The sequence below is a fragment of the Battus philenor genome, unplaced genomic scaffold (assembly GCF_028537555.1).
Source record: "Battus philenor isolate CCGP_79_NKW_IND1 unplaced genomic scaffold, ilBatPhil1.0.hap1 SCAF_28, whole genome shotgun sequence".
In the NCBI taxonomy this organism is placed as follows: domain Eukaryota; kingdom Metazoa; phylum Arthropoda; class Insecta; order Lepidoptera; family Papilionidae; genus Battus; species Battus philenor.
The window spans coordinates 3,906,771-3,920,621 of record NW_027181691.1 but is presented as its reverse complement, the minus strand read 5'-3'; the positions used below and the strand labels follow the sequence as shown (position 1 = coordinate 3,920,621).

Here is a 13,851-nt window from a genome sequence, read left to right as displayed (position 1 = left end):
TTGATAGTTCTTCCTTCCTTCTCGAAAGTTCGCTACGACGTCCGGTCTTGCGCTGCCTGCATCCAGCGACTTCCAGAGATCATAACTAGGTCTACTCACGCCAAGTCTATCGGCGATTAACCATAAATATTATAAGAATAAAAAATCTATTATCAAGCTATATTCCGGTAAATCTAAGAAGTTAATTAATCCTTATATATTTATTACGTCGATAAGCGGACAATTGAGCGATGTACTCAGTTCGTTCTTCTTACTAATATAGTTAAAGGCTGTTTTCCAGTTAACGAAGCCGAAGGCAAACGAGGTGCGGACTGCGCAAGAGTATAACTCAAGTTCAGTGTTAAGTCAGCTTGCGCCGTCTTCGCACGCGCAGCTCTTAAAATATTAGTTCGATAATAAAGTGTTCAAACTTGTGATCAGTCTGTGTTCTGTGCAATTATTATTTCTATGATTTCTCAGCGTTTGGATAGCTGCAAATATCTTATAGGTGAGTAATGACATTATGTGTTATATTTTTATTTTATTACTAAATAACAATAATATCTTTATGAGATATTTATTAATTGAGTCATTGAAACCAAGTTAATAATTAGAGTTAATTATGCCGCGGCCACAAAGGCCTTCTTTCGATGGTATGTTATTTTTTAAATTCTCATTTACTGATTGACGACTTGAATAGTTAAATTGTCGATATCATTAGGGATTGCGGAATATAAGATATGGACTAATTAGTCAATTACCTCCTTATTAGGAACATATAAAAATGTTTCGTGATAAATCTGATCATTACCAATTGGTGTTTTGTGTAAATGAGCAGCAAATTCAATTGGAAGACGTTAAAATTATTAATTTTATCATTACTATATTAAGCAGCGTACGTTATTATTTTTGTATATAATTTTAAAACATTTATAAAAACAAAAATATATGCATTGTCAAGTGCAAAACTCGCCAACTGATTGCTCAATTCGGAATTTTTTTTCTATTTTTCTTAAGACTTGAGGAAAGACGAAGTTGAATAATAAAAGCTAGGAAAATTGTAGAAACAATACTTTTCTCCTCCTTTTCTTTTACCATATCTATTAAGGTATAATGTAACAAAAAATTATCCTGTTATAAGTATTACGGATAAACATATTATTACTAAAGTTACGTAATTAACCGTTGTTTTTTATTGTATATGGACATTAAAACAATGCATTAAGTGATAGCTCTAAAATACGTTGTATTTGTAAAATTTAATTCTTTTAATGTATTAATACTACAATAGCTAATTCACACTCTAAAATCCATAATATCTTTATTAAAATAAGCATTTACTCACTTTTGAATTTTTATGCATATTTAAAGTCGTGAAAAGGGCATTATAGTCAGTCTGTGAGCTAACACCCGCTTGAAATGCCAATCTGCTAAGAAGAACCGGCAAGAAACTCAACAGTTGTTTTTTTTAAATTAAATTTGTGTTCGATGTATTTAATAAATACAGCTTATATGTAGTAACAAAGGAAGCATTGTAATTTTATTTATTGTAAAATATTTTAAGGAGTTTGACCTGTGGTATACTGGTTTTCTCACGATCCTTGTGCCTTACACAATTCGGTGTCACCTAGGAGTTGAATTCGCTACGATCATAACATTTAACCGTTAATTCACTAGTTATATCTTTTATTGTGTCATAAATGTTAAAGGTTTAAAAATATTTAGCCTATAAAGATACAGAAAAAGTATGTAAGTAAGAAATATATTTTCTGAAGTATATAAAGTTTAAGTACATCTGTATAAATGAAAATGAATCCTTATTTTGGTCACGCCATAGCTTGAGAACAACTTTGACAACTACATTATTTTTCATAACATTTTGTAAAAGGTTCTCATGGATATAAATTCCTGCGCAGCTAGTATTTGCAATGTCGAGAAATAAATAACAAGGGCAATAATTGTTTGTAGTATCAGTCTTGAAATTACATGTTTTTCAATGATCAATTTCAAGCAGTATTCCTGTTGAATAAAGATTGATATTATTTAATTACGCATCAAAAATAAGTTTAACAACATTGTTCTTCAAAATGCATGGGAATTAATATTGTGTTTATGAAATATTTTTATTTATTATCTATCATGTTCGAATTGATTATTCATAGCTAAGACAGAACATCGTCTGCCTGGTGAGTTACTAACATATTTTTAAATAAGCAAAAGTTTTAATAAATATTTGTAATTTAAATGAGATATGCAATAAATAAATTCAAGGACTGTCTCTCAAAGTTTTTCCGGTATAAAGTTGTCGAAAGATTCAGCGGCAAAATTTGCATGTTAACTTTAGTTCATTTGAGTATTCGGAAAAGTTATTTTCCAAGTTTCATCGTACTTTGTGAACAAATAAATCGTACGAAATCAGATCTTTGCAAATGTAAATTTTTTTTCTTGTAGAATATTGAATTGTCTCTTGGATTTTGTTTTCATTTGAATTAATACGTTTTAATAATCCGGGTTGTTACGCTAACGTAGATTTCAATAGTTTAATTTTTCTTATATTGTTTTCACAACTTTTTCAATATTACTTTTGTATTTGTTTTTATTAAAGTCAATGTTGAATTATACATTCAGTCGTAACACGCTTTTATTGTCATCTGGTTTTAGCAGTCTCTTGTTTATTTTGTAAAACAGGCTTTTCTAATTTAGAGCGTTTATGGATTAGGGCGTTTTATCATTATTTCATCTGGACGCCCACAGCAGGGCATAGGCCTCCCAAGAGAATTCTAATAGGCTCATCTGTCTACCTTGCGGCTGGACATTCAACACTCCCCTTGAAGATCCGTGGTCTCCACTCCAGGACCACAAGGCTTCAGCGGCCTTTTGTTTTATGCGTTTTGTAACCTTCTCGCAGTCACCACTTGTCAATCCCTCTATGGATCCTCATTCTTAGTTCCATCTCGTGAAGAAATCCCACATAGGCCTTTTAGAGGCTTGTTGAATGTCAGATAATAAATTCGACACGAAGAGGTCCACCGCAAGAAGGTTTAAATGAACGAGGCGTTTCGTAGTTTCAATAAATCTTATTATTTATTACGTTCTAGAAGATCTTGACAGAATATTTATGCTTACAAACTGTGCTAGTACAATTTGATAACAAAAGTTAATATTATTATATTTAGAATTTTTGCTATCGATTGCTTTACGTAATATATCTGTTGCAGTTCAAATGGTAATTAATATTGTTCACAGAGCATGCGTATTATATTACATAGTTATAACATACAAGATTACACAGTATTATTTGAACAAAAACTATGTAACCTTACAAATTATTGCTTCCGTATCAGATTCAATGATGACAGAATATTTAAATACCAGAAAAGTGTGATGAAGATTGAATACAACCTTGAAATTCATCCATTCTCTTGTACATTCTGTTTTTTAAAATGAGTTTTCCGTGAAACGGTGTCTTAAAGGAGAACTTCGAAGATGAAAGTATTTTAGAAGTAAAACATTTATTAATGTTCAGCTCGAGTAGACAAATTTTAGGCACGTTCAAGATTAAATTTGAAATAAAAAAAATGAGTAAAAAATCTTTTCTTAGGTCTGAAATATTTATTTAGAACTTATATTGCATGTAAAGGTCAAGAGTTTCTGATGCAAATCTTGAAGTTTTAGGTTAATCAAATGCGGGTGTCAGCTAAAAATATATTTTTTTAAATTGATATACTCATAACTAGGCTAGTATAGAACCCGGAATCTGATTTTGAATGTCAAAAAAATAGCGTTATTTTTATTAATCGTAAGTAATACTGTGCGATAAAGAAAAAGCTCTACAAGTTTGTTGTTTTTCTCGATGTGCGAAATCAAATGCCGGGTGCAATAATGGGTTTGAATAAAATTGTCATTTGAATAATTTTTCTTTTAAATCTTATTGTTTTTAACTCTTCGTTTTTTTGAAAGCCTATTAAAATAACTAATTTGCGATTTCTTGCAATAATTATTAAGAAATCTTTTACTAAAAAACAGACAAGTTATTTCCAAAAACAAAATTTTGTCACAATTCTTTATTAATCCTCACCCAATTTCAAAGTATATTTTCGTAACATACGGTATAACGCCTTCATTTATCATTATAAAAATTATAGATAAAATTTTGGGGTGTAGTGAAATTTTACTTGTATCTATATGAAGTTATTTCGCTTAGTTGTATATTTTTTCCGTGGACCATTACCATAATCATTAATATCTCAGTCTGGACTGGTTAGTTTTAATTTCACGTTATTCATGGTAGATAGACAAAATATTATGTTGTGACCATATTACGGTCGATACGATACGATACTTGAGTTAAAGTATTTTATATATTCATTTATTTACAGAGGCCTTTTTTGTCATTCCTTCTTCTTCTGTTTTGAAATAAAAATTAAAGTTTTTTGTTTTAATGTCTAAAAACGTATTTTTTGAAAAAACATGTTAAATAAGGTTGTTTCGGCCTATTAAAAATAAATAGATAATAATAATTTTTTTAAAGATTACTTATCTTGATAATTAATATTTTTTAACATAATATTGTTTTTCAGTTTTCTTCTTAAATATTTAGATATATTCAAAATATCATTCGATGATATTACGTGCCCTCACAAAGAAAGCCCTGTGTTTTACATTTGAACAAATTAGGCTATAGTGGGCGAACTTAAAGTTATCTCGCATATCTGTAAAATTGGCGAAAATGTATATCGAAAATTATCAGAGTTGTTTTGTTACTTTCAATTAAGAATAGTCGTCTATAACCCTTTATTTATGTTAGACTTAACATCTCGATTTCAGTAACCAGATTCTGTATGTAAAATTTGAATTTCGAACCAGTATTTTTATTATTGATTGTTATTGGCGGTAGAGGACTGCGATCTTTGGACTCGGAATCGATTCTCATTGCACAATCTTGTATAATTCACACTTGCATTAATAACATAGGACTACCGCTGTTCACAAATAAGTTTCCAAAGGATTGGTAGCAGCGTCCTTTGCGAGCCATAATACAACACTGTGATCGCTGACCCGCCTGCCAAGCATGATGATTATGGTACATCTCCCCTTAGATATTTTTGGGAAGTCTATCACTTGCAGTAGACATCTAGGGTCTGGAACAACGGGCCAGGATTACGTTTTGTTATATATTTACCTGGCTAAGTGAATAAAAATCAACAATGCAAATTTAATTTTACCACTAAAAACGCCGCTTTCTCATTTTGTATAAAGCAATATTTTTTTGTTTTACTTTTGATTTTCTTTCCAACGCTTATTCACGTATAAATAATCATGTATATTTATTTATTCTCTGAAAAAAAAAATTAAATCAAATGGAAGTTAAACAATGGAAAGATTTGGTGTGTGTAGTATGTCCATTGGTAAAATATTTTAAATATTAAGTTATCACTGATTAAAGTTAGATATATATGACGATTTAAATTCCAAATGACAGTAAAGAGGAATTATGAATATAAGCCTAACTTTATAACTTGCTCAGATCTAAATATACATATAGATATATGTATAAATATGATTTAAATGAAAAAAAATCGTATTGTCTGCTAGCTTCCAGTTACCTCGATTAAATTCTCTAAAATATTCACAGCGAGACGTAACTATATGTTTCAAGGTTCTTATTTTTATTTAAATTATTAATATTATTTGTATTACTGGTTACTCTTTGAATAGCATTTACCTTTAAAGGTTACATTTAAAAGACTTTATTTATTTTTATTATTGATAATCACTTCGAATAATAAGCCCTCTGTTTAAATTTAATTTAACCGTACTAACAAAACACTGTATACATAGTGTATATCTCATTTGATGTCAATTAATATACGATATACTACTCTTTCCAAAAATCAATGGTTTTAGAAATAATAAATTACGTAATGATAATATGGTAATGAAATGCGTTTTCAAAATGCTGATTATTGCATATTTAAATTATTTTTGTTTTATTATCTGTCTTTGTAGACTTGTAGTGCCAGAAGATATTTGCCAGCTATATTTCAATAACTGAAATGAAATTTTCTTTTATGTATAATATAAGGTGATTAGAAAGGGTTTAAAAGCTTTTAAGCTTTTTGCTAACAAATGTACTGTACATACACCTTCAAACTTTTACATGTGTAACCAATTACTTTGTAATACTGTAATAAAATCTTGTTATAAAAACACTCGTTGCAACTACAAAGAAAGTGGTATTTATGGTGGACACTCTGAGTAAGTGTCCTTGGGGAGAATATCCCGAAACAGAGAAACACTGTACCTAACTCACACCTAAGCCGATAAACAATTTCTCATTAGCCAAGGCTACGGTACAGTGGCCGGTTCATGACGCTCACCATCCACTAGGCTCAGGGGCTAAAGAGCGAGGTGGGTGTGTTCGTCAATCAACAGACACCCTCGGGCTGTATAACAGTGCCCATCATGCGGTGGTAGCAATATCACGACATAAGAACTCGTGCGTGTATTATACGGACGAGACTGAAGATGCGATCGCAAGATTCATCGATTTGGCGAATACGTCAACCACTGCACAAATACTGGAGTACAACCTGTAGATGGCAATATGGAGTAGGAATGAGGAAGTGGTCGCAGGAACTGTAATTTCTAAAACTGGTCATTGTAAGGGCGTCATAAACAAACTAGACTCCAATGGTTTTAAAAAAATCATAATAATTAGTTGACTTCAACATAGTTTTAAATAAGTTACAAGTTAAGTTAGTCTGATAAATATATTAAGAGACACTGTAACATGTAAAAACGTGAGCAAACAAAAAATTGGGAAATGTTAGGAAAATGTACAAACAAAGGCACGGATTATAGTGACTGTTTAATATAAATAATAATAATTCAAAAAAACACTTTCTTTGTTATACTCTATTCTATACTACTGAAGTCAGTATCTTCGAATAGTTAAGTGATTATAATTTCATAGTACATCGAGTCGCATTTAGATATATTATAAAATGTCTCACCCTGTATAATCCGCTGTCTGTTACGACTCTCTACATTTTTAATAAGTATATCTTCTTGATGTGATGATTTGTTCGTTCCTCAAATAAAAATTAAATGTCATAAGCGGGAACTTGCCGAGTTACATGGCCTTATGTAATAGAAAAACTTAGAGGTGAAAAATTACAAAGGTAAAAGTTTTGATCGAATTTAATAAACAATAGAATCTCTTTTCAAATTAATAAGTGAATTTTTGGCGTGACAATAAAAACAAAAGTAATTTTCTACAGTATCGTGATGTAATGTGATAAGGCGAGTGAAATATTCGTTGTGTTAATAATCAAGTTTTTAGAGTGGTTATTTCGTGTTCGTTTATTGATAAACAATTTGTCTTTATTTGTTAAATAATAATGTTTATTAATAATAGATGGAGGTTGAGGACGTCAGAGATATATTATTGGCAATATTTTCTATTGGTTACTACACGTGTACATAATTTATATTTATTTTGTACATTAAACAAAAACTAATATAAATACATATAAAGAACGAACAATGAAAGTAATTTCTAGTGGCTTGGCAAGTTGAAGTAGCGGTGGTCAGGCTATATAGCGTACAAAACAGATGGCCGCGGTGGCCTTAAAGTTCTGGAATGAAGTCCACATCCGTGCTGTTACCGGTCAGGGTAGGATGTCTAACCACAAGGTGGACAAATTTTGGTAACGTGGTCAGTTGCTTCATTTCGCTCCTATTAGCAATCTACGAGAGAGGCTTGTCCAACAACGGACATGTAAAATAATAACCATGACAGAATTACTTAAATAGTCAATTATTATCTGTTTAACATTAAGAAATAAAATATTTTTTTTCACATCTTATCTGAATGTAGTTCTTTCATACAAAATTATTTCTGGTTTATGGAAATCGACTTTTTTGAATCGAGTTTCGTATCTTACCAAAGATTCGTAATTGGAACGACCTTCACTCTTAGCATCACTCCGTCCACTCACTTCTGCGACGGCTGCCGACGCCGTGTGGTTTAAGCATCTGAGTTTATTATCAAGAATATACTTCAACTACTGTTTTATATTTGTCGATTTTAAACTTTAACACAATATTTAAGTAACCTTTTTCTATCACTCGATGACAATTAGGTCCGGATTAATAATAATAATGCTCATATAAACAAAAAAGAATCATCTAAAGTATTTCAAATTCGAAACTTTAGAATGAGAGGACTTATTATAATTAGGATAAATAATGATAATTACGATAATTTTCTTTAGGGCCAAGAGATCCTCGTAAAGATCTAATGAAATAAAAAAAACTAAAACAACCTTTTTATTTATTTAAACTAACCACAGAGTAAATTAAAACCTCTTCGTACATGTAACGTGTAATGCATGGAAACGAACATGAAAAAAATCCCATTAATCTATTTTATTTGTTATTAATAATCGTTGATAATTATTAAATACACAACCTTAGCTTATGTCTCTTAAGAGTAATAAACCATTTCCATATAACATGATCATTCTAGAGTAATATTTATTTATCTGTTTTACTTTGACAAGCAAATAACTTTTTGGTAGAATAAAGTTTGTTCGGGCAGCCAGTATTTTATAAAAGCCGGTGAAATGGATAGAAAAACAAATATTATTTTTTTTATTTTTAGTCTAAATGGAGTTAGCAACAGTGTCTGAGCCTAGTCTTATGTAATTGATTGCAGGTTATATAGCTTTAGATTTTTATTTAAGTTTATCAATTTATTATTTTGAACAAATTGAAATTAGTCATAACCTATTAACCAATAATCTTAATAATCTGAAATAATATTTATCACGAAAACAATCTTCGAAACGCTTTATTATGATCATTTACATATAGAACAGGTCAAAGAATACTTCCCCGTGGTATTCTACTTAGATTATAATAATTTACAATAGTTATATAAACAAAAATTACGAAAATCGTACGTATTGTCGTATTATTTTTTTGTTTCAACTTCAGTCGAAGTAAAATTTCGAAACCGACATTGGTACATTTGAACTAGCTAAATATGCAAATTATGTAACGTTTTTGGAAGGTAAAATTGCGAAGTCGTATTTTAGTAAATGTATCTAGGAGGTCTCAAAATATCGTAATAACTATAAAAGAAGTAGAACACGAGGTACCGCGACCTTGGTATTGCGTCTTTTAAGAAAACAGCATTAAGGGCGACATGGCAATATTACAAAAGGGATCCGCAGAAATGTTGAGTAAACAAAAACAAAATTACTAAAATTTTACGGAAAGAATGTAAAGTTGTTAATAAATATTTATTTAAAATAGTTTAGTTTGATTATTTTCATAATGAATAGGGAAACAAGCACAGCGCTTGACGTCTACTTATAAGGTAGACAGACGACCTTTTTAAGATAAGTAAACGCTGATTGCAGACCAGATTCCGCCGGTCCTATTGAAAATCTTTGGGGTAGGCCTAGGTTTAGCGGTGGACGTCCTAAGGCTGAAATGGTGATGATGATCAGTGCTCAAAATTATATTTTTTATGTACTTGTAGTATCAAAGAAAGTTTAATTTAGTTTACATAGTTTAAGTTATCGTTGAGCGAAGTCCCTTGAAACATGTATTTACTCATTTTAAATAGAGGCTCCAATCCGTAGTGACAATTTGTCAATCAAAAAATTAATTTATTTATGACGCATATAATGAAAAAATAAAGTGTTTTTTTTTTTCAGTTTTGTGTAGAAATATGACAGGCCAATAACTTCTGGCAGTTCAATATCTACTGGGACAGTATATAAAAAAAACACTGTAAAATTACAATCAAAGATTTAAATATGATTTTAATAAACAAAGAATTCGAAAATGCAACATTTTTACGTAATTTGTTTGAAATCAATCACGTGGTTCTTACTTCGCGTAATTTTAATCACTAACACGTTCGCGGAACCCTGTTGACAATAATTTGCAAGAACGAGCGTGCATAAAGGTAAATAGCAGCAGTTAAGAAAATGCTTATTGTGCAATTACCCACCATTACTAGGTGTATAACTGCCTATTATTGCCATTGGAACAAAAACCCTTTTTACCTTGAACAATGATTAAGGAAATTTATTTTCTTCTTTATAAAGTTCTAAAACGAATCTTGTAACCGGAGTAAGAAATAATAAGGTAATATTTTACGAAAATAAACTTGTAAACGACGTATCAAACATTGCCCATAATATAACGTTATAAACATCATTGTGTTGTAACTAGAAGTATATTAGATAATAAATTCCTTTTGTTAAAGAATCAGTGGATTATTTTGCCAAAAACAGTATAGCGCTATTTCAACCACACTTTCGTTAGCAGGTGAATAGGACACATGATTGTAATGAGTTTCAACAATTATATGAAATATAAAGAGGAGTTCACAAAGGTGTTTTTTTTGAAATGTGATAAATAACGAATTTACGACGTTATTTAAGTACCTTTGAAAAACCTCACTTGTAAACCTATCTTTACGTTTCTTGCATTATTAAAGTAAACGATAATTTAAGTAAAAAATATTTTGAATTATTGTTTACCACATTTTAAAATCGTTTTTTCAAATGAAGAATGATACAGACTCCATCTATGAGCTTGAATTTTTTTTTACAAATAATCCAGACCACAGACTAAAAAAGATTTAATTAAAAACCTGTTAGCCTACAGGTTAATTAGAAATCAGGGTAAAAAGTTGCAAGTCATTAGAATAAACAGAAACAGTAACAATGAACGTAATAGCATGACTGCGCCAACAGCAATTCTGTACCATGCAACTGACGTGTGTTTGTAAATGCATGCTTACCCCTTCATTACTAAACGATGAGATATTCTTATAGGTCGACGAATATAGTTTAGATAAGTATTAGATTTTCTTACTTTTTTAGTTATAAAATATAAATGACCTGATTGACAATGAATATGAGAATACTTACACTATTTTACTGTTAATAGAAAAAAAAACACATGTGTTTTTTCTCACCATACCATTGCATAATAGGCGGAAATGTTTTTGGAAGCAATTAATTCATTATTGCTGATATTATTTAACGATCATTAATAGTTTGGTAGACATTTTATAAGAATACTGTTACAATAAAGACTCAATGTTTAATCGTCATTAAAGTATAAATCAATTACTAGCGTATGATTTTTAAAATTATATATGCTGTGTGTATATATAATGGATATTTAAAAATGATATACATAATTTTGCAGTCGAATAGTCGTTGATTTTTTTAATATCCGTTAGTATAAGAAGCCTTAAAATCGAAGCTATGTGCAAATAGCTCGAAAAATTGCAAATGACAGCCTTTGGGGTCGAAAAGTTATTAAGAGGGTACCACGAGCTGGTCTACTGTGGTTATATTCCATTTGTGCTAGACGCTGTTAGCCGTTCTGGCTTTTATAGCTTCCTGTGACTCAGGGCTCCCGGACACTAAATCCGCGTGCTAATAAATTAAAAAAAAATCTATGACAGATGCGTCACCTGACGTATTATATTGACTAATTGTTTTCTATTCGGTTTTCGGAAAAAGTTGTGATCGTTTTTCTCCAAGCCGGTAGATGCAGTGTGGGTAGGCCTATCAATATGTGGATGGACGACATAGTCAAGGTTGCGGGAAGAAGTTGGATACGAGCAGTGCAAAGCCCGTAGGGGCGATCTTTAGAGTAGTTTCTAGTGGACGTCTTATTAGCGAAGCAAGGAGAAGCAGCAAGTAACTCGATACGTGAAGTTTTCGAACAATGTCTCAATATCAAGCAAATATACATTTGGCAAAAGAACCTCTGAACAAATTAAAATTCTCTCTCTTAAAAAGATGAGTAATACTACTTTTTACTTTTTACAATCAGTTGAGATCTTTCCATTCTTTTTAGATTAGAATTATTTCTGAGATATGGTGTTGTGGACATTTAGCACGAGGTAAAGAGTATTTCTTTATTCTTCTGTTTAAACGCTATTAACGTTGATAAAAGATTTAGGTCTTAAATTCTCTAGTTTTTTGTGAAGTTGTACTATGATGTCCAGAGTTAATATAGTACATTAAGTATGTACTTAATTAGTTTAATAAATGAAATATACTTTATAATAAGGGTGGTAGTGCATGTTAAAATTTTTTTTTAAAAACTTATAGTAAAAACGGTAATTATCTAGTTACGGCACTATTAATATATATTATATAGTTACATTAAAAATGCGTTCAAGAAATTAATGAGCTAAAATAAAATATTAGGAATGATTTGAAGTCTTGTTATTTTGTCAACTTTACAACCAAGAGGTTAGTTCATATCTTCGAAGAAGATCGTGACAAATAATTTAAAAGTATGACGTGAACTTATTTTTTCAATGTTTAAGTTTAAGAGATATGGGCTTCGTCACTTAGTGGTTTAGGAATGCGACCTTCGTATGTTGCGGGTAGGCTTTGCGGCAGGCATTCTTTGTATGTCTATTGGGTAACATGGTCACCTTTTACAACCGGTACAACTATGTAGAAACAGGTACCAGACTAAAAATCTGAAATAAAAAAAATTGTCGAGGGCAGGAACAGTGGATCCAAACGCTATACTTAAGAGGAGCCCTTAATTTTAACTTCGGGAATATTACAAGAGATACTATATACAAATGTAATAATACAAAATATTTTATACATTTTGAATAGGTTTTAGTATTGTTTATTTTTTAGTTTATTTATTGGTATATGTTATTTTTTACCTTGTTTGTTATTTGTTTTTCGAATACATTTTGTATTCGTATTTGTATCAAATTAGAATTCAAGTCAAAGTCAAAATGGTTTTATCATATAAGACCATCATAATCATATATAAATAACAGTTCAAAATTAAGTTTACGTTATTTCGTAACGCGCCACCGATTGAGAGAAACTAACGATTAATTTAGTGGGATTTATGTTTTAATTTATAATAATAATTATTTTTTCTTTAAAATTAGATAAATTCATTTCTTAACACCTTTATTCTGACCATATTCGGAAATAGAGTAATATGCCTTTTGGCAGAGTCGATGCCATGCATAAATTTCTTCAATTTACTAGAAGATAAATTTACCGTGTCAATATTAGTAACTGTATATAAATCGGTATGTAGAAAGATGTGGCCATGTTCATTATTATTTATTATCAATGGTCACTATGTTAAACTAAACAACCTAATTAACAAAGCTTTGTTTAATTTTTTCTCAATTAGATTAAAATATCACGTAAAAGTTCACTATTATCTTAAATATATTTATATATTATTTTAACAAAGAGCTATAAACATAAAGAAGCAAATAAAAATTAATTAATTATTTAGTACTATAGAATAAGGATGAAGTTATTTGAACGCTTTTATATATGGTCGCTGTCTATTTTAGGAGATCACATCCTTACAGTCAAGGATAGTTTCTGCATAGTACTTTGTAAACAAGGCAACAATGTTACATCGTATCTGACGTTTAAAACGTGTTTGGAGTATTTAGGCCTCTAATCTTAGCTGTTTTTACTAAGAATATTTTTTCCTTGACATGGTTTTTATAATTTTAAAGTTATATATATAATTTAATTTCATGAAGTTCGACTAATTAAGTAAGTGTTGTTTAAATGGTTTCTTGATAATATTTATGTTTGTAAAACAAAATCCGTGTACGTTGCGATACAATATTTTCGCAACCGTTGAATTTCAAATCTTTAATTATTTACATTAACAGTTATAATTTGTCAGTTATACAAAAAAATGCATGCAAAAATAAGCAATAATATTCTAAAATATATAAGCGCAACAATTTATTTGTACGAATAAAATATTATTTAATAAATATTATTAATATATGTACAAATAAATATAAGAATA

The 13,851-nt window shown here is 30.0% G+C and overlaps 1 protein-coding gene across 1 annotated transcript in view; it reads left to right on the top strand.

Annotated features, from left to right (window-relative positions):
- Positions 1-365: 365 nt before the first annotated feature.
- Positions 366-13,851, top strand: part of osy (oskyddad) — a 72,495-nt gene continuing 59,009 nt past the window's right edge. Inside the window, exon 1 of the mRNA XM_068769605.1 lies at positions 366-487. The gene's annotated coding sequence lies outside the window, so the exon portion shown is untranslated. The remainder of the gene's footprint in view (positions 488-13,851) is intronic.